At 37.8% G+C, this 20,955-nt stretch overlaps 1 protein-coding gene across 6 annotated transcripts in view; it reads right to left on the reverse strand.

Moving 5' to 3' along the window:
* The window catches only part of LOC311301003 (inactive rhomboid protein 2-like), a 210,814-nt gene that overhangs the window by 151,654 nt on the left and 38,205 nt on the right, over positions 1 to 20,955 (reverse strand). The gene's annotated exons all lie outside the window — the stretch shown is intronic.

Here is a 20,955-nt window from a genome sequence, read left to right on the forward strand (position 1 = left end):
CTTTAATAAAATGTCTGAAACCACCACTCACTGTTAACTAGGCACAATATTTGAAGCAGAAATATGTTGCTGGTCACGTCATTCGTGCTGCTGCTTTTTGCAAGCTTTCGCTTGATGTGAGCCACAGTATATGACAGACAGATTCGTTTAGCATGATGTATTTCCCATTGATAAATACAGTGCAAATAGTTCAAATATCTCTTTGGATAAAAGTCAATAATAGGCTGAACTGTACCATGATAATATGTCCGTAATATTAGATGTCCGTAGATGACCTACCCATAACTGTTACATTAGAGTTAGGGGATAACACAGTTTGTACAGTATAAAAATCATTATGTCTAAAGTTCCCATTAAACAAGAAAACCCAACAACCCAATGGGAATATATGCTTGCTGTGTAAAACATCCAGAGGTGGACAGTAACAAAGTACATTTACTTGAGTACTGTACACTTTTTGAGAATCTGTAATCTTTGCTTGATTTTACTGTACTTGAAACTGATTTTCATTTTCAACGTTGGGTTTGGTCTTCTAAATGCGAATTTGTCATTGGTTTGGTGCACACTAGCTTATAGATAACAGTAAGGCTAACATATTCATACTAAAAGACAAAAAACTTTAAATATGGAACTATTTGAGGGAACAGACATTTGGGTGAAAGAAACCATTGTGGATGTTATTTGAGTGCACTTTAATAAACAAATAAATGACAAATAAAAGTTCCAGTTGGACAAACATTAAATGCAAAAACCAGTGTGAATAACAATATCTTAAAATAAACTAGAGAGTGGATACACAGATATGGCCTATTTATGAATGAAATTCATGCATTTATTTGTCATTTAAGCTGATGCAAACAGGGAAAGAGAGTAGAAAAGACTTATTATCCTGTCGCCCCCTCTAGTGGACAGCATTAAGTATTACGGCCTTCATTGCTCAGTTAAAGTCAATGGATTTTTTGGGAAAGTCTGACCAGTTAGAAAAAATATAAGCGAGTCAGACCAGTCTTAAGGTCTGAGCTGAGTTTGGTGAAGCATTAAAGTTCTAGGCGAGTCAATTTCTCATAATAATAATAAATAATAATAATAATAATAATAATGTTCAAATATGATGGCTTTCTTAAAGGTAGGGTAGGTAATCCTGTTCAGAAACACTTTTTTTTATACTGGGTGAAATGGTCCTTCCATCCTGATAGTAGTCAATACATTATGTGTTTAGAAAAAGGAATGAAAAAAATCAGACCTCTGTAGCAGCTGCAGGACAGTAAAAACTCTGACCAATCACTGCCATTCGGTGCGAATGTAAAGAACCAATCAGATGCCTTCATGTCTCGTGCCCGAGCCCCACTGCGCGCGCTGCCCTGCGTGCACTCATCACATGTCACCGTTCCCGGAAATATTCAGCTCAAAGCCCCTGCATGCAGTCAGCGAAGGCAAACAAGGCAAAAACTACTTCCTCGGACCCTGCCCGCACTCTTGAACGACCTCCTCTGCTTCGCCATCAACCCCGGACCTGTCCTCGAACCGACGATGCGGTACTTGTCTCCGGACTCGGAGTGTATGTTAGTCTTCATTAGAGTCAACAATGTTTTCATCATGGAAACTCTTACATGCAAAACACCGTATATGTTATGAATCTTACACGAAATTCACCTTCATCACAGTGTAACTGATGGTAATGGAAAAACGTGTATCAATGCAACCTGTTTTTAGTTTTGCCTTATAAATATAGCTCGTTACCGAATGAAACTTTACCATTATCGATATGCTAGCTTGATAGTGAGTACTAAAAGAAATCTTATTTGTTTATATTCATAGTGATAAAGTTAGGTATTTTATTACATGTGATTCTGACATGATGTCACTGTATGTACTGCGCTCCTTCCTCTCCACTCGTCTCAGGTAAATAAATGCGTCTTGTTCCAGCCTGAGCGTTTGGCGTCGCGCGTTCATGTGTTTTGGGGGCGTGGCTTTGGAAGGAGCTCAGAAGGGAGGGGGTGGAGTGAACGGAAATAATGAGCTGTGTTTATTGCAGATTAAAAGGTCTACAGTCACTCGATTTTTATATTTTCTTTTTCAGAGTACTTACATTTTAATTATGTATTGGTATATAAAGACAGTTTAAACAAATTTGGAATGTTTTTTTTTTTAGAAAAAAGATTACCTACCCTACCTTTAAGCCAACATAATAAAGAAAACTCAGAGAAACATCGACCAATTCAGTATGTAATAAAATTTTATTAGTTTTATAATAAAACTAATAACATTTTAAAGGTATGCCGTGCTCTTCAACCGACATTATTTTAATTAATCCCAAACCTGGTAATTTTGTCAGTATTAATGTACGTTCACTGATTCTCTTTTCTGTCTCTTTCTTTTCATGTGAGGCTACACATGCTTACATTCTTAAATATAAACTTTATTTCTATTAAATTTTCAAAATTATTTATAGCCTACATATGTCACACACGCCTACCTGCCTTTTGATGTAAATAAAAAGACGAGAGTGGTACATGTTACGGACATATTATCATGGTACAGTTCAGCCTATTATTTTTATTTCCACTTCCCTTTTATCCAAAGAGACGGAACTATTTGCACTGTATTTATCAATGGGAAATATTTTTATATTGGTCTGAGCTGTCGACACGACAGATCTCATCACAGTTGTTGTTGTTGGTGCGTCCTACGATGTGAATAGAGGCCGATCCTTGACGCACATGGCCGGCCACAGGCGTCGCACACAAACTGGCTAGATGTTGTTCTAGATGTTAAGGCATTGTGCTTTCTGCGGTCTTCGTTTGTCTACTGCAGTAACAATACGGCTGAGCTCAAAGGAGTGTATGGCAGTGTGGCACTGTGCTCGCCATGATGTCCTGTCTGCAACCATCTCTTCAAGGTCATTTGGGTCCATATTGCACAGTTTCAAGTTGGCTTTGAGGCCGTCCTTGTAGCGTTTTAATTGCCCTCCTTGAGAGCGCATGCCACTCTGGAGCTGTCCATAAAAAACCTGCTTCGGTAGGCGTGAATCTGCCATACGTACAACATGTCCAGACCAATGAAACTGCGCAGCAAGCAGGAAGGCCTCAATACCAGTGATGCCACAGGTCTGAAGTACTTCAGTATTTGGGGCCTTGTCCTCCCATTTAACATGTGCAATACGACGGAGACAGCGCATATGGAACTGATCAAGTTTGGTAATCTGCCGGCGATAAATGGTCCAGGACTCAGATCCATACAACAGCACTGTGAGGATGACTGCCTTATATACTGCCACCTTTGTGTCCAGTCGAATGCCGTGCTCATCCCATACTCTCTTGGACAATCGACCGAAGGCAAAACTAGCTTTTGCGATGCGGGCACTGATGTCGGAGTCCGCTGTTGTATCAGCTGCAAGAATGCTACCGAGGTAGCAGAATTTGTCAACGGCCGCCAGCACTGTCTCACCTGCAGTGATTACCGGTGGATTGGAGTTTGACTTGTTCACCGCTTAAAGCATGACTTCTGTCTTCTTTAGACTGACAGTAAGCCCAAACCTAGAAGCTGCAGTTCTAAAACGATTGAATAGTGACTGAGCTTCGGTAAGGGTGTGCGCCATCAGTGCACAATCATCCGCATATAGGAGGTCACGCAGAATTGCTGAATGTGTCTTTGTATGAGCCTGAAGCCTGCGTAGATTGAAGACACAGCCATCTGTACGGAACTGGATTGGAATGCCCATGTCGCAGTTCTTAAAAGCCACGGACAGCATCATGGAAAAGAAGATGCTGAATAACAGTGGGGCAAGCACACAGCCTTGTTTGGTGCCAGTGGAGATGCCAAATGGGTCAGACAGTTTGCCATCATCCAGAACCTGACCAAGCATCCCATCATGAAATGAACGGACGATATTAATGAATTTCTCTGGACATCCAACCTTATGAAGAATGAGCCAAAGCCCGGTGCGGGAAACTGAGTCGAAGGCTTTTGTGAGGTCAATAAAGATCATATAAAGGTCAAGGTGTTGTTCTCGGCACTTCTCCTGGATCTGCCTAGCAGTAAACACCATGTCCATAGTACCGCGGCCTACACGAAATCCACACTGACTTTCCGGGATGATGTCACTGTCATGAATGTGTTGTTGGAGGCGGTTCAGTGGTTCAGCAGAATTCGTGCCAAAACTTTGCCTGCAATGGAGAGCAACGAGATGCCACGATGATTATCACAGCAGGCTCTGTCTCCCTTGCGCTTGTAGATGTGAACAATCAATGCGTCTTTAAAATCTTGAGGCACAGCTTCCTCGCTCCATATTTTACAGAATAATGCATTGAGTGCGGCAAGAAGAGATAGTCCGCCTTCCTTCAGTACCTCACTTGGAATGCCATCAGAACCCGGGGCTTTACCAGGGGGCATCTGCTTAATGGCACGTGCGATTTCTTCGAGGGACGGAGTGTCGTCCAGATCTGAGGCCGTTGGCCGCTGCGCTATGTCACCAAGCACGGAGTCATCAAAAGCAGCTGGCTGGTTCAATACCAATTGAAAGTGGTCGACCCAGCGTCTGAGGATCTCAGCCTTGTCAGTAAGTAGGGTTCCGTCAATAGCACGTACAGGTGTAGAACCAGCTCTCAGGGGCCCATGGACTGTCTTAAGACCATGATAGAATGTCTTCATATCATGTCGGTCTGCAGCAGACTGAAGTTCCTCAGCTTTTGACTGCCACCATCTGTTCTTCATTTCACGCAGGCAGGTCTGTGCTGTATTTCTTGCTCGAGTATATGCTGACTTCTTTGCAGTGCTAGATTTATCATTGACCCATGCCAAGTGAGCTGTGTGCATTGTGTTCAACAGGGCTTGCGCTTCGACATCCTGATCGTCAAACCAGTCCTTATGTTTGGATGTGGTGAAGCCGAGGACTTCAGCAGCTGTTTTGTACGTGATATCCCTGATTTTGGACCATGTCTCCTCAGCATTAATGGCAGCTTGATTATTCAATGTGCTGAGCCTGTCTGAAAGAGTCTGACAGAAGTTAATATGGCAAAAGTCATCACAAAGCTTATAAACATCCAGTCGCTTTCGCCTTTTGGCTTTATGTTGACGAGATGGAGCTAGGTCCAGAGACATCACACTACGCAGCAGTCGGTGGTCAGACCAACAGCTTGTGCCTCGCATGGCTCGAGTTATATGGACCTCCCTGAGATGTTCCTGCCGGGTGATGATGTAATCCAACACATGCCAGTGCTTTGATCGAGGATGTTGCCACGTGGTCTTGTACTTGTTCGCCTGCTGATAGAAAGAGTTTGTGATCGCCAGCTCATGTTGCGCACATATCTCCAGCAGCAGCGTACCGTTAGTGTTCTCGTTTCCCACTGAGTGTTGCCCCAAGACTTTCGGCCATGCAATGACATCACGTCCCAAACGCGCATTGAAATCTCCCATAAGGAAGAGCCGGTGTTTATGAGGCACTGAGCGTAAGGCAGTGTTAAGGTGTTCATAGAAAGACTCCTTCTGGTCATCACTGGCAGTCATTGTGGGTGCATAGGCACTAATCAAAACAACACTGTTGCCATTCTTAAGCATCAGCTGCAAGGTCATCAACCTTGGCGACAGGCCGCGAGGTTGCACTTCTAAGAGTGGTAGCAATAATGTCTTCACTGCAAATCCAACTCCAGCCTGCCTTGGCTGACCATCGGGCTGCCCAATACAGAAGAATGTATAGCCGCCGTTGACTTCTGTGAGTTTGGTTTCTCCAGAAATTCTCGTCTCACTGAGAGCAGCAATGTCGATTCTGTATCTCGCCAGTTCACGGGCAATGATTGATAAATCGTTGGCCATTGATAAATGGTGGTTTCAGACATTATTTTATAGTGCATTAAAGTGCATTTGTCAATGCCGCACTCGTACTGACTCTTATTCTGCCTGACAGAAAGAAAAGCTCGTAGCTTACTGAAGGCGGAGCGTTTTGACCAATCAGATGAAAGGGGCGTTTCAGCGCCGCCCACGTGTGCAAATGAAATATCGAACCCATAAACCGATTTGTAAACCACAAACGAAAAATGAAAAATCGAGCCAAAATCTCATTTTTCGTTTTTTTAACTAAACTAAAAAACGAATAAACGAGCTGGTTTTCATTTCTCGTTATTCCATTCCAAAAAGGAAATGAAATGATCAAAAAGTACACGGACCTAAATCAAACTGCCAAAAATTCAAATCTAAACTCCTTGAAACCCTAGACCAGCCTTTCTCAAAGTGGGTGCCGCGGCACACTGGGGTGCCCCCTGACTGTGTCAGGGGTGCCGCCAAAAAAATTCGTAGGTTCAAAAAAAAAAAAAAAAATTCGGACATTTCATATATAAATATATTTGAATTTACATAAATACATTCTTCTTCTTTTTAACCCTTTCGCACGTACGACCACACCGGTGTGATCAGTCTAGGCTGGTCCCTGGAGCACCGGTGTGATTAGAACGGTCAGTGCATGACGTGATCAACTGCTAAATTCAAATGTGCTTTCACTCGTTGGCTGGAGCTGAGCCAGAGACAGGCGCGCTCAGCTGTCATATATCACAACTTTTCAGTGTTTTCATCCACATAATGTTTGTTTTAGGTTTCAGACATAAGTATTAAAAAACAATACATTTAGAGTTTGTAAAATACACACTGATGTCAAAGGAAGAGGCAATAATAATCCTTTCCATTATAATTAGTTTTATTCATATCAGATACACATTGTGTAAGTAACTTTAAAGTTTACTCTGTTCTTCTCCCAGTTCACCTGCCACTTACTTTTATGTATTTCGGGAGAAGTGGATGAATTCACTTGTTGTAAATCCAACAGATCCGATTCTCTGAACTGCATCTGCGGCACAAACTAACATGGCGGCGCCCATCGCGCATACAGCTCAACTAACGCGAGCGTTATAAAGGTGTTCAAAAAACAAAACACTTCCACTTGCATATATTTGACAATCGGAATATCAGATATTTCATGCCATATCTAACAAATTTGTGAATATTTTGAATAAAAAAGGAAAAATGACATAAAAGCAGATCATCATTCATTCAGCTCTGTTGTTGCTGCGGTGTGTCACGTGACAGGCAATGACGCGTCACCATGGAAACCATTAAGTGACACATTCTGAATAACGGTCACCTTGAAAAACTCACGCTGGGGGGTCAGCCAGAATATTTTAAATTTACGTGTGAAAGGGTTAAACATATGAACGGATTAATAAAATTGTAAATTCATTTTATATATATATATATATATATATATATATATATATATATATATATATATAATTTGCATTACATTTGGGTTATGCAGTGTTTTTAAATTATATTTTACACTGGGGTGCCTTGAGATTTTATGCACTTTTGAAAGGTGCCCTGACGGAAAAAAGTTTGAGAAAGGCTGCCCTAGACTAAATCAAACTGCCATTCTATATAATATAAAAGCCATTGAGACTTATTATAATTTAAACTAATAAACTCATCTATCTACTTCAAACTATTTTAAACTTCAAACTACTTTAAACTTCAAACTAAATTAAACTTTAAAATAATTTAAACTTCAAACTACTAAATTTACTTCATTTAAACTTATAAACTCTAAACTCATACACTTATAAACTAATTAACTTATAAACTCATGAATTCATAGACTTGTGAACTCTTAAACTCATAAATTAATAAACTCTGAACTCTAAACTCATTTAAACTTATGAACTCTAAACTCAAAAACTCGTACACTTATAAACTCATCAATTTATACACTTATAAACTCTAAACTCATAAACTCTGAATGTATGTGTGTGTGTGTGTGTGTGTGTGTGTGTGTGTGTGTGTGTGTGTGTCTGCGTGTGTGTGTTTGTGTATCTATCTAACTTATTTATCTATCTATCATAAACTTCAAACTACTTTAAACTACTTTAAACTTCAAACCACTTTAAACTACTTAAGTTTAATGCTTCCAGCTCCCAAGCAACTCCATAGCAACCAAACTTGAGTACCCTAGCAACCGTTTTGCAAGACCTATATCTCTGTATCAGAACATCGTATAGAGATGAGGTTTGGCTCTTTTGACTCATGCTAGCAAACAGCACTTCCAACATGCTACACATGTTAGCAGTGAATAGCTACATGCTAATAGCAATTAGTTAAGTGTTAAATCATGCCAAGATCATGCTAAGAACTCTATAAAAACTCCATAGTAACCATCTGTGACAACTACCAACCACCTAGTAACACCATATCAACCGCCCTGAATACCATAGCAACCACCCAGAACACCCTAGCAACTGCCTAGCAACCACCCAGAACACCCTAGCAACCACCCAAAATACCCTAGCAACCGCCTAGCAACCACCCAAAAGACCCTAGCAACCACCCAAAATATCCTAGCAACCGCCTAGCAACCACCCAGAATACCCTAGCAACCACCCAAAACAGCCTAGCAACAACCCAGAACACCCTAGCAACCACCCAGAACACCCTAGCAACCACCCAGAACACCCTAGCAACCACCTAAAATACCCTAGCAACCGCCTAGCAACAACCCAAAAGACCCTAGCAACCACCCAAAATATCCAAGCAACCGCCTAGCAACCACCCAGAACACCCTAGTAACCACCCAAAATACCCTAGCAACCACCCAAAACATCCTAGTAACCACTCATAACACCCTAGCAACCGCCTAGCAAACACCCAGAACACCCTAACAACCACCCAAAATACCCTAGCAACCGCCTAGCAACCACCCAAAAGACCCTAGCAACCACCCAAAATATCCTAGTAACCGCCTAGCAACCACCCAGAACACCCTAGTAACCACCCAAAATACCCTAGCAACCACCCAAAACATCCTAGTAACCACTCATAACACCCTAGCAACCGCCTAGCAACCACCCAGAACACCCTAGCAACCGCTAGCAACCACCCAGAATACCCTAGCAACCACCCAAAACAGCCTAGCAACCACCCAGAACACCCTAGCAACCGCCTAGCAACCACCCAGAATACCCTAGCAACCACCTAGCAACCACCCAGGACACCCTAGCAACCACCTAGCAACCACCCAGAACACCCTAGCAACCGCCCAAAATACCCTAGCAACACCATAGCAATCACCCATAACATCCTAGCAACCGCCTAGCAAAAAACGTTCTGCTCCAAACTTTCTCAAGCCAACTTAAAGTTTGTCTCGACGAACTTTCGCATCTAGTTATTATTCTTCTTCTGAGCCAAATTTTAGACTGTATCTCCTCCTAGACCGTCAAAGCTACGACCACCAAACTCGGGTCAGACCTTCAGACTGTTCTGACTTGAGTTGCTACAGTGAGGAAAATAAGTATTTGAACACCCTGCTATTTTGCACGTTCTCCCACTTAGAAATCATGGAGGGGTCTGAAATTGTCATCGTAGGTGCATGTCCACTGTGAGAGACATAATCAAAAAAAAAAAATCCAGAAATCACAATGTATGATTTTTTAACTATTTATTTGTATGATACAGCTGCAAATAAGTATGAGAACACCTGAGAAAATCAATGTTAATATTTGGTACAGTAGCCTTTGTTTGCAATTACAGAGGTCAAACGTTTCCTGTAGTTTTTCACCAGGTTTGCACACACTGCAGGAGGGATTTTGGCCCACTCCTCCACACAGATCTTCTCTAGATCAGTCAGGTTTCTGGGCTGTCGCTGAGAAACACAGAGTTTGAGCTCCCTCCAAAGATTCTCTATTGGGTTTAGGTCTGGAGACTGGCTAGGCCACGCCAGAACCTTGATATGCTTCTTACAGAGCCACTCCTTGGTTATCCTGGCTGTGTGCTTCGGGTCATTGTCATGTTGGAAGACCCAGCCTCGACCCATCTTCAATGCTCTAACTGAGGGAAGGAGGTTGTTCCCCAAAATCTCGCAATACATGGCCCCGGTCATCCTCTCCTGAATACAGTGCAGTCGCCCTGTCCCATGTGCAGAAAAACACCCCCAAAGCATGATGCTACCACCCCCATGCTTCACAGTAGGGATGGTGTTCTTGGGATGGTACTCATCATTCTTCCTCCAAACACGTTTAGTGGAATTATGACCAAAAAGTTCTATTTTGGTCTCATCTGACCACATGACTTTCTCCCATGACTCCTCTGGATCATCCAAATGGTCATTGGCAAACTTAAGACGGGCCTTGACATGTGCTGGTTTAAGCAGGGGAACCTTCCGTGCCATGCATGATTTCAAACCATGACGTCTTAGTGTATTACCAACAGTAACCTTGGAAACGGTGGTCCCAGCTCTTTTCAGGTCATTGACCAGCTCCTCCCGTGTAGTTCTGGGCTGATTTCTCACCTTTCTTAGGATCACTGAGACCCCACGAGGTGAGATCTTGCATGGAGCCCCAGTCCGAGGGAGATTGACAGTCATGTTTAGCTTCTTCCATTTTCTAATGATTGCTCGAAACGTGGACCTTTTTTCACCAAGCTGCTTGGCAATTTCCCCGTAGCCCTTTCCAGCCTTGTGGAGGTGTACAATTTTGTCTCTAGTGTCTTTGGACAGCTCTTTGGTCTTGGCCATGTTAGTAGTTGGATTCTTACTGATTGTATGGGGTGGACAGGTGTCTTTATGCAGCTAACGACCTCAAACAGGTACATCTAATTTAGGATAATAAATGGAGTGGAGGTGGACATTTTAAAGGCAGACTAACAGGTCTTTGAGGGTCAGAATTCTAGCTGATAGACAGGTGTTCAAATACTTATTTGCAGCTGTATCATACAAATAAATAGTTAAAAAATCATATATTGTGATTTCTGGATTTTTTTTTTTAGATTATGTCTCTCACAGTGGATATGCACCTACGATGACAATTTCAGACCCCTCCATGATTTCCAAGTGGGAGAACCTGCAAAATAGCAGGGTGTTCAAATACTTATTTTCCTCACTGTATATCTTTTCAGACTGATTTGACTTTCAGTTTTCTTAAAAATTAATATTAAAAACCATAAAAATCCCATAGACTTTCATTGCAGAATGTTCAAATTGAGCCAAAGCTATGGTGACCCATTAGTGCACAAGCCAAAAACTCAAATCTAAACTCCCTGAAGCATTAGACTCAATTAAACTACCATTATCTATCTATCTATCTATCTATCTATCTATCTATCTATCTATCTATCTATCTATCTATCTATCTATCTATCTATCTATCTATCTATCTTCAAACTTTTTCCTTTTTCTAACTATCTATCTCTCTATCTATCTATCTATCTATCTTAAAACTATTTGTCAATCTATCTATCTATCTATCTATCTATCTATCTATCTATCTATCTATCTATCTCTCTATCTAAAAACTTTTTCCTTTTTCTAACTATCTATCTCTCTATCTATCTATCTATCTTAAAACTATTTGTCAATCTATCTCTCTATCTATCTCTCTATCTATCTTCAAACTATTTGTCTATCTATCTATCTATCTATCTATCTATCTATCTATCTATCTTCAAACTTTTTCCTTTTTCTAACTATCTATCTCTCTATCTATCTATCTATCTTAAAACTATTTGTCAATCTATCTCTCTATCTATCTTCAAACTATTTGTCTATCTATCTATCTATCTATCTATCTATCTATCTATCTATCTATCTATCTATCTATCTATCTATCTTCAAACTTTTCCTTTTTCTAACTATCTCTCTATCTATCTCTCTATCTATCTATCTATCTTCAAACTATTTGTCTATCTATCTATCTATCTATCTATCTATCAATCTATCTATCTATCTATCTATCTTAAAACTATTTGTCTGTCTGTCTATCTATCTAACTAATCTTTCTTTCTAACTAATCTATCTTTCTTTCTAACTAATCTTTCTTTCTAACTAATCCATCTTTCTTCCTTTCTTTATAACTAATCTGTCTTTCTTTATATCTAATCTATCTTTCTTTCTTTCTAACTAATCTATCTATCTTTCTAACTAATCTATCTTTCTTTCTAACAAATCAATTTTCTTCCTTTCTTTCTAACTAATCTGTCTTTCTATCTAATCTTTCTTTCTTTCTTTCTTTCTTTCTTTCTTTCTTTCTAACTCTATCTATCTATCTATCTTTCTAACTAATCTTTCTTTCTTATTTCTTTCTCTTTCTTTCTAACTAATCTACCTTTCTTTATTTCTAGCTAATCCATCTTTCCTTTTCTTTCTTTCTTTCTTTCTTTCTTTCTCTTTCTAACTAATATTTCTTCCTTTTTTCTTTCTTTCTTTCTAACTAATCTTTCTTTCTTTCTAACATTTCTCTTTCTAACCTATCTATCCATACATCTTTCTAACTATTCTTTCTTTCTAACAAATCTTTCTTTCATTCTTTCTAACTAATCTATTTTTCTTTCTTTCTAACCTTTCTCTCTTTCTAACCTATCTTTCTAACTATTCTTTCTTTCTAACAAATCTTTCTTTCATTCTTTCTTTCTAACTAATCTATATATATATATATATATATCTTTCTTTCTAACTAATCTATCTTTCTTTTTGACTAATCTATCTTTCTTTAACTAATTTATCTTTCTTTCTAACTATTCTTTTTTCTTTCTTTCTTTCTTTTTCTGTCTTTCTTTTTCTAACTAATCTTTCTTTCTTTTTTCTTTCTTACTATCTTTGTCTTTTCTATCTTTCTTTCTTATTAATCTTTCTTTCATTCTTTCTAACTATTCTTTCTTTTTCTTTCTTTTTTCTTACTATCTTTCTTTCTTTTTTCTATCTTTCTTTCTAACTAATCTTTCTTTCATTCTTTCTAACTAATCTATCTTTCTTTTTGACTAATCTATCTTTCTTTCTAACTAATTTATCTTTCTTTCTAACTATTCTTTTTTCTTTCTTTCTTTCTTTTTCTGTCTTTCTTTTTCTAACTAATCTTTCTTTCTTTTTTCTTTCTTACTATCTTTGTCTTTTCTATCTTTCTTTCTTATTAATCTTTCTTTCATTCTTTCTAACTAATCTTTCTTTTTCTTTATTTTTTCTTACTATCTTTCTTTCTTTTTTCTATCTTTCTTTCTAACTAATCTTTCTTTCATTCTTTCTAACTAATCTTTCTTTCTCACTAATCATTCTTTCTCTAACTAATCATTATTTCTTTCTAACTAATCTTTCTTTCATTCTTTCTAACTAATCTTTCTTTCTCACTAATTCTCTCTCTAACTAATCATTTCTTTCTAACTAATCTTTCTTTCTTTCTTTCTAAATAATATTTTTCTTTCTAATCTATCTTCCTAACTAATCTTTCTTTTTAACTTATCTTTCTATTTTTCAAACTAATCCATCTATCTTTCTTTCTAACTAATCATCTGTCTTTCTTTCTAACTAATCTATCTCTTTCTTTCTAACCTATCTTTCTTTCTTACTTACTAACTTTTCTCTTTCTTTTTCTTTCTTTCTTTCTTTCTTTCTTTCTTTCTTTCTTTCTTTTTTTATTTCTTACTATCTTTCTTTCTTTCTACCTAATCTTTCTTTCTAACTAATCTATCTTTCTTTCTCTTTCTTTCTTTCTTTCTTTCTTTCTTTCTTTCTTTCTTTCTTTCTTTCTTTCTTTCTTTCTTTCTTTCTTCCTAATCTTTTTTCTTTCTTCCTTTCTCTTTCTTTTTTTCTTTCTAATCTTTCTTTCTTTTTTCTTTCTTACTATCTTTCTTTCTTTCTACCTAATCTTTCTTTCTTTCTTTTTTCTACCTACTCTTTCCTTCTTTTTTCTTACTCTCTATTTTCTTTCTTTCTTTCTTTCTTTCTATGTTTTCTTTCTTTATAACTAATCTTTCTTTCTTTCTTTCTAATCTTTTTCTTTCTTTCTTTCTAAGTAATCTTTCTTTCTTTCTTTCTTTCTTTCTTTCTTTCTTTCTTTCTTTCTTTCTTTCTATCTATCTATCTTTCTTTCAAACTAATCTTTCTTTTTCTTTATTTCTGTCTTTATTTATTTCTAACTAATCGTTCTCTCTCTCTCTAACTAATCGTTCTTTCTCGCTAACTAATAATTTTTTCTCTCTAACAAATCATTCTTTCTAACTAATCTTTCTTTCTAATCTATCTTTCTAACTTATCTTTCTATCTTTCTAACTAATCCATCTTTCTTTCTTTCTAACTAATCTATCTCTTTCTTTCTTTCTTTCTAACTAATCTTTCTTTCTTTCTTTTTTCTACCTACTCTTTCCTCCTTTTTACTCTATTTTCTTTCTTTCTTTCTAACTAATCTATCTATCTTTCTTTCTTTCTAATCTTTCTTTCTTTTTTATTTCTTACTATCTTTCTTTCTATCTATCTTTCTTTCAAACTAATCTTTCTTTTTCTCTTTCTAACTAATCGTTCTCTTTAACTAATCGTTCTTTCTAACTAATCATTTTTTCTCTCTAACTAATCATTCTTTCTAACTAATCTTTCTTTCTTTCTAACTAATCTTTCTAACTATCTTTCTAACTAACTACTATATTTCTAACTATTTTCTTTCTTTCTAACTATCTTTCTTTTTAACCAATCTCTTTCTTTCTTTTTCTTTCTTTCTAACTAATCTTTCTTTCTTTCTTTCTAACTAATCTTTCTTTCTTTCTAACTAAACTTTCTTTCTCTTTCTTTCTTTCTTTCTTTCTTTCTTATATTTCTTTACTAGAAACATGGTAAATCATGTTAAACCATGCTAGAACAGTTTAAAACTTTTTCAAAGTTTCTGGCTAGGCTTTTTCAAGCCAACTTAAAGTTTGGTCTACGAACTTTACCATCTAGTTTAACTTATTCTTCTCCTTTTCCAACAGTCCCCCTCCCCAACATGTGACAGAGTACAAAATCACAGATGAGACTACAGTGTCATAGAAGGTCTTAAGTAGTACATGACATATCCCAAAGGATCTCAGTCGCCTTAACAAATGAATACGACTTTGACCCTTCTTATGAACTTGCATCGTAATGTCAGACCAGTTGAGCTTGTTGTTCAAATATACACCCAGATACTTGTAAGTTGTTACAATCTCAACTTCTGACTCTCGTAAATTTACTGGTACCACTTGCTGAGGAAGTCTGCTAAAATCAACCACAATTTCCTTTGTCTTACTAGCATTTAGCCTGAGACCGTTTTTCTCACACCAGTCCACGAAACTCTTTATTAGCTCCCTATATTCACTCTCATCGTGGTATGTTATATAGCCAACTGAATCATCAGAAAATTTCTGGAGATGACAAGATTTAGAATTATACTGAAAATCTGATGTATTAAAAGTGAACAAAAATGGTGCTAAAACGGTTCCTTGAGGGACTCCAGTGCTGCACTTCACTACTTGAGACACACAGTCCTGCATCCTCACATACTGTGGTCTATTAGAGAGATAATCAGTTATCCAATTCACCATACCATGATTTACTCCAATATTTTCCATCTTACTTCGTAGAAGTGAAGGCTGAATAGTGTTAAAGCTATAGTAGGTAATCCTGTTCAGAAACACTTTTTTTTATACTGGTTGAAATGGTCCTTCCATCCTGAGAGTAGTCAATACATTATGTGTTCAGAAAAAGGAATGAAAACAATCAGACCTCTGTAGCAGCTGCAGGACAGTAAAAACTCTGACCAATCACTGCCATTCGGTGCGAATGTAAAAAACCAATCAGATGCCTTCAGAGCCAGGAGGAGTGTCTTAGCAGTGTCAATCAAGTTCGCGTACGCGCTGATCGCCCCTCTCTTGCACAGCGCGTACCGTCATTCAAAATCAAGATTGCCGGTGTGCCGAGCAGCTGTGCTAATGGCGGACAAACAACCAAAACTGCCAATTTCTCGAGTGGAACCTGCTCATACAACAAAGACAGGTAAACGGAAAAGACCGATGACGATAAACAAGCCCGTCGGAGCCCATTGACTCAGTGTTAAAACTCTAGCCGCATAACATACAGATAAAATGTCACGCACTGTGCAAAGCAACAATTGAAACCTGCTAACCTTATATCTAGTGACCTTATCCGTCGTCATCGGTGACCCTGCATGTTTACTAGCCTGCGCGTTCACGGCAGGCTCCGCTGTGGGGGGAACTTTACATAACAAAATACATGTTTAACAGCTAGTAGGCCTAACGTTATATGTTATGAATCTTACACGAAATTCATCTTCATCACAGTGCAACTAAGTTAATGGAAATGGAAAAACGTGTATCAATGCAACCTGTTTTTAGCTTTGCCTTATAGTTATAACTAGCTCGTTAGCGAGTCAAAAAATATATATTTTAAACTTTACCAATATCGATATGATAGCTTGATAGTGAGTAGGCTACTAAAATACATCTTATTTGTTTATATTCATAATGATAAAGTTAGATTTTTTTATTACATGTGATTCTGACATGATGCTACATGCACTGCGCTCCTTCCTCTCCGCTCGTCTCAGGTAAATAATGCGTCTTCCAGCTCAGCTGTCGGAGTCGCGCGTTCATGTGTTTTGGGGGCGTGGCTTTGGAAGGACCCCAGAAGGGAGAGGGTGGACTGAATGGAAATAATGAGCTGTCTTTAAAACAGTCGTTAGAGGTCTACATACACTCGATTTTTATACTTTCTTTTTCAGAATACTTACATTTTTATTATGTATTGATATATACATAAAGTTTAAACAAATTTGAAAAATAAGTTTTTTAGACCATTCTTACCTACCCCAGCTTTAAATGCACTAGAGAAGTCAAAGAATGTAATTCTGACTGTGCTGTCCGGGGTCTCTAAATGACTTAAGGATTTATGCAATAGGTAAATAAGTGCATCATCCACCCCAACACCAGTTTTATAAGCAAACTGTAGTTTATCCTCAGCACCACACAATACTGACTTTAAATAGTTTAATACCACTCTCTCAAAAACCTTCATTAACTGTGCTGTTAAAGCAATTGGCCTATAGTGTGAGAACTCCATGGGATTTGTTAACTTAGGTAAGTGTACTACACATGATGTCTTCCATAAAACAGGTAATTTCTCAAAGCGCAAACTCAAATTAAAAATATAATGAACCACCCTACAAATCTGATCAGCACAGGCCTTAAGGACTCTAGGATTAATACCATCCGGACCTGGAGATTTCTTCATCTTAATACTCCTTAACCCACTTCTTGTTCCACTGATATCGAAGAATGTTCAAAATCATTAGACCCAGCATCAAATCTGTTAAAAAATACATTTAATTCATCTGCCCACGTCTGACCACCAGGGGCAGTATATCTCATTTTATTTTCATGTCCGGACATTATATTTAGATCTTTCCAAACCTCTCTCACTTTCTTTTTTTTGTAATTTTCGTTCCATTTTGAAATTATAACTCTCTTTCCCCTCTCTAATTTTTACTTTTAATAACCTTAGTACTCTCTTTTGCTCATCCTTATCACCAACTAGAAAGGCCCTCTCTTTCTCGTTTAATAATACTTTTAACTCAGAGGTAACCCAAGGTTTGTTGTTTGAATAACATTTGATCTTTTTAGTAGGTACTGTGTTATCAAAACAAAAGTTTATATAATCTGTAATACACTCAGTTAAAGGGATAGTTCACTTTGAAATTAATTTTTGATATGTTTTAGCTTACCTCAAGGGCATCCAAGATGTAGGTGTCTTTGTTTCCGCAGTAGTTTCAATTTTGATATTTTTAGGTCAAACCGTTCTTGTCTGTCAGTCATATAATGCAGGTCAATGGTCACTGGCTCAAAACACAAGCACAGAGTCCAAATTAAAACAATTCCCCACGTCCAAATGAAACAATTCCCCATCATAAGTACACATTGATGGCCTAAGACACGAAACGAGCGGTTTGTGTGAGAAAACGAACAGTATTTATATCGTTGTTATCTCTTGAAAACAGCACACGTCCAAATGATCTGACGGCGCGGGCGGGTATAGATATATACATAGATGTCGCCTTGAACTGCAGTAGCCAAGGCGACATCTATGTATATATCTATACCCGCCCGCGCCGTCAGATCATTTGGACGTGTGCTGTTTTCAAGAGATAACAACGATATAAAAACGGTATAAATACTGTTCGTTTTCTCACACAAACCGCTCGTTTCGTGTCTTAGGCCATCAATGTGTACTTATGATGGGGAATTGTTTCATTTGGACGATGGGGAATTGTTTTAATTTGGACTCTGTGCTTGTGTTTTGAGCCAGTGACCATAGACCTGCATTATATGACTGACAGACAAGAACGGTTTGACCTAAAAATATCAAAATTGAAAATACTGCGGAAACAAAGACACCTACATCTTGGATGCCCTTGAGGTAAGCTAAAACATATAAAAAATTAATTTCAAAGTGAACTATCCCTTTAAGCTATCAATCACTTCGTCATGTGATTTACACAGAACCTCCCAATCAGTTGTTTCAAAACAATCCATTAATGCTTCATAGACTGAATCAGACCAAATCTTAACTGTTCTTATTACTGGCGGTTCCTTCCTCACAACTGGCACATAAACAGACCTAATATAAACAAGATTTGTTGTTGTCGTATCCAGACCAGATGAAGGACCTGCACCTAGACACGGCCACAACGCATGTTGTTGTCAGCCGGATCCAGGCCGTATCCAGACCAGATAGAGGACCTGCGCCTAGACACGGCCACAACGCATGTTGTTGTCAGCCGGATCCGGGCCGTATCCAGACCAGATGGAGGACCTGCACCTAGACACGACCACAACGCATCCCTGAAGTGTCAGCAGAGATTGTGTCAACTAGACTCTCATCGAAGGCCTCATCGACACAACAGCCATCAGCACTGATCCTCAACAAACCCGTCTCCATACCGGTGTGATGACTCTGATCTTAAACCAGATGGAACTGGATAATATTCTGTTTGTTCCAAACCAGTCCGACTTCTGACCTATAATGCTGCCTGAATCATAATCATACACTGTTCGTTCGTTGGCCAGAGAAGGTTTTTTTCTCTCCATTCTGCCATCTAATGGAGTTTTGGTTCCTTGCCACAGTCGCCTTTTTCCACCTTTTTCCACAACGTGCAGGGTGGCAAGATGCAAGCCTTTTCTGACAAGACAAAAAAAATATATAACAAAATCCAAGCCCAGCTAAAATTTACCATACATATATATCCAGTCTCTCAAAACCATGTGGAAAAATGCTTTGGTCTGATGAGACCAGGATTAAACTTTTTGGTAAAAATTGTAAAAGGTATGTTTGGAACAAAAACAACAGCACATCAGCAAAAGAACACCATAACCACAGTGAAGCATGGTGGCTGCTTTTCTTCAGCTGGAACTGGGACTTTACTGAAGGTGGAGGAAATCATGAATAGCTCCAAGTACCAGTCAATTTTGAGATAGAACCTTCTGAACAACACTCCAATGACAAAAACTAATGCAAATTTTAAAAGAAAGATTGCAAGATTAAGGTGTAAGTAGCTGGTTAATCTTATGGATTGAGGCATTTTCAAGTAATAGGCCCCAACGAGTCTGTGTTAACAGAATCTTATCTGATTGTATAGTCTTAAAGTCTCAGGGTTCCCACAAGGATGTCTATTATCACCTCTGCTTATCTCTGTTTATATTAATGAACTTCAGTGTAACAGTGACGATCTCACTTTAATCAAATACGCTGATGACTTGGTTTTAATTTCTTGCCAAACAGACATAAATTGTTATTTTGAGTATATTAAAAGTCTTGTACAATGGTTTGATAACAGTCATCTAGAATTGAACATTGAGAAGACAAAGGAATTATGCTGTAGGAATCAAAATAAGACAGGTACAGCTGGCCTCCCAGATGAACAAGTTATTATACAAGGTGTAAAGGTAGAGCAAGTTTCAAATTTTAAATATTTAGGTACAATTATTGATGATAAACTCTCCTTCCAGGAAAATGTGGACCATATACATAAGAAAACAAGACAGTGTTTAGGTCTACTCAAGAAGTTAAGAAATTTTAGTATTGATAGAAGGATCCTAACTATTGCTTACAGATCGATGATTGAAAGTATTTTAACCTATAATATTGTTTTGTGGTATGGCAATTTAACAATGACACAGAAACATATATTAATACGAGTAATTAACTAAGCAAATTAGATCACAGGTCAAAAACAGAGTACATTGCAAGAGTTGTTTTTACATTTTATGGAGAAAAAGGCGATAGCAGTATATTCAGACCAGACCCATCCCCTCCACTCCTGCTTTGAGGCCCTGCCTTCGGGGCGCAGGTTGCATATACCGTTGGCTAAAAATAACATTTATAAAAGATAATTTGTTCCACTGACTGTTTTAAATCAAATCTTTAATTTAGGTAATTACTATAGGTATATGCACATATGTATGCATAGGTATGTGTGCGTGCATTTATGCAGATATAAATTGTATTCATTTGTTTTATGCATGTTTTTGATAGGGACAAATGTATGTCCCATGTGTTTAATTATGTGGTATATAATGTGGTTGTACAGTATTGTTGATGTAAATGTTTTTTGTAGTTGATGTATTTGTTTTTCATGCCAGCGTTAAAGATGGCCAGGAAATCCAGGAAATCTGAATAGACAATAAAGTCAAACAAACATGACAGTATGACAGCATGACAACGCTCCAATGATAGCAAGACATCGCTCCAAAACACACATCTAAATCATCAAAAAAATGTTTTTGCAAAGAACAGTGGGAAAATATTCCCAAGTAAAGATGTGCCAAGCTGTTAGACATCTATCCAAACAGACTGAGTGCTGTAATAAAATCAAAAGAGTGCTTCAGCTAAGTATTTGTTCAGGGACGTGATACGTTTTTTTCCCTCTCTGAAATGTCACTTTGGTATTCAGTGGCAATGCCTAAGTGTGTAATTTTTAAATTAAAGGTACATTAAGTTCTGATATTATTTATCTTGGTGTAATTTTTTACATCACAAAAAACAGCTGCCTAAACAGGGGTGTGTATACTTTTTATATCCAGTGTAAAATATAGCAGTTTAACATTAAAACTTTAGTAACTTCCAAAAAACATCCTGTT

This window comes from Rutilus rutilus (assembly GCF_951802725.1).
Source record: "Rutilus rutilus genome assembly, chromosome: 12".
Classification (NCBI taxonomy): Eukaryota; Metazoa; Chordata; class Actinopteri; order Cypriniformes; family Leuciscidae; genus Rutilus; species Rutilus rutilus.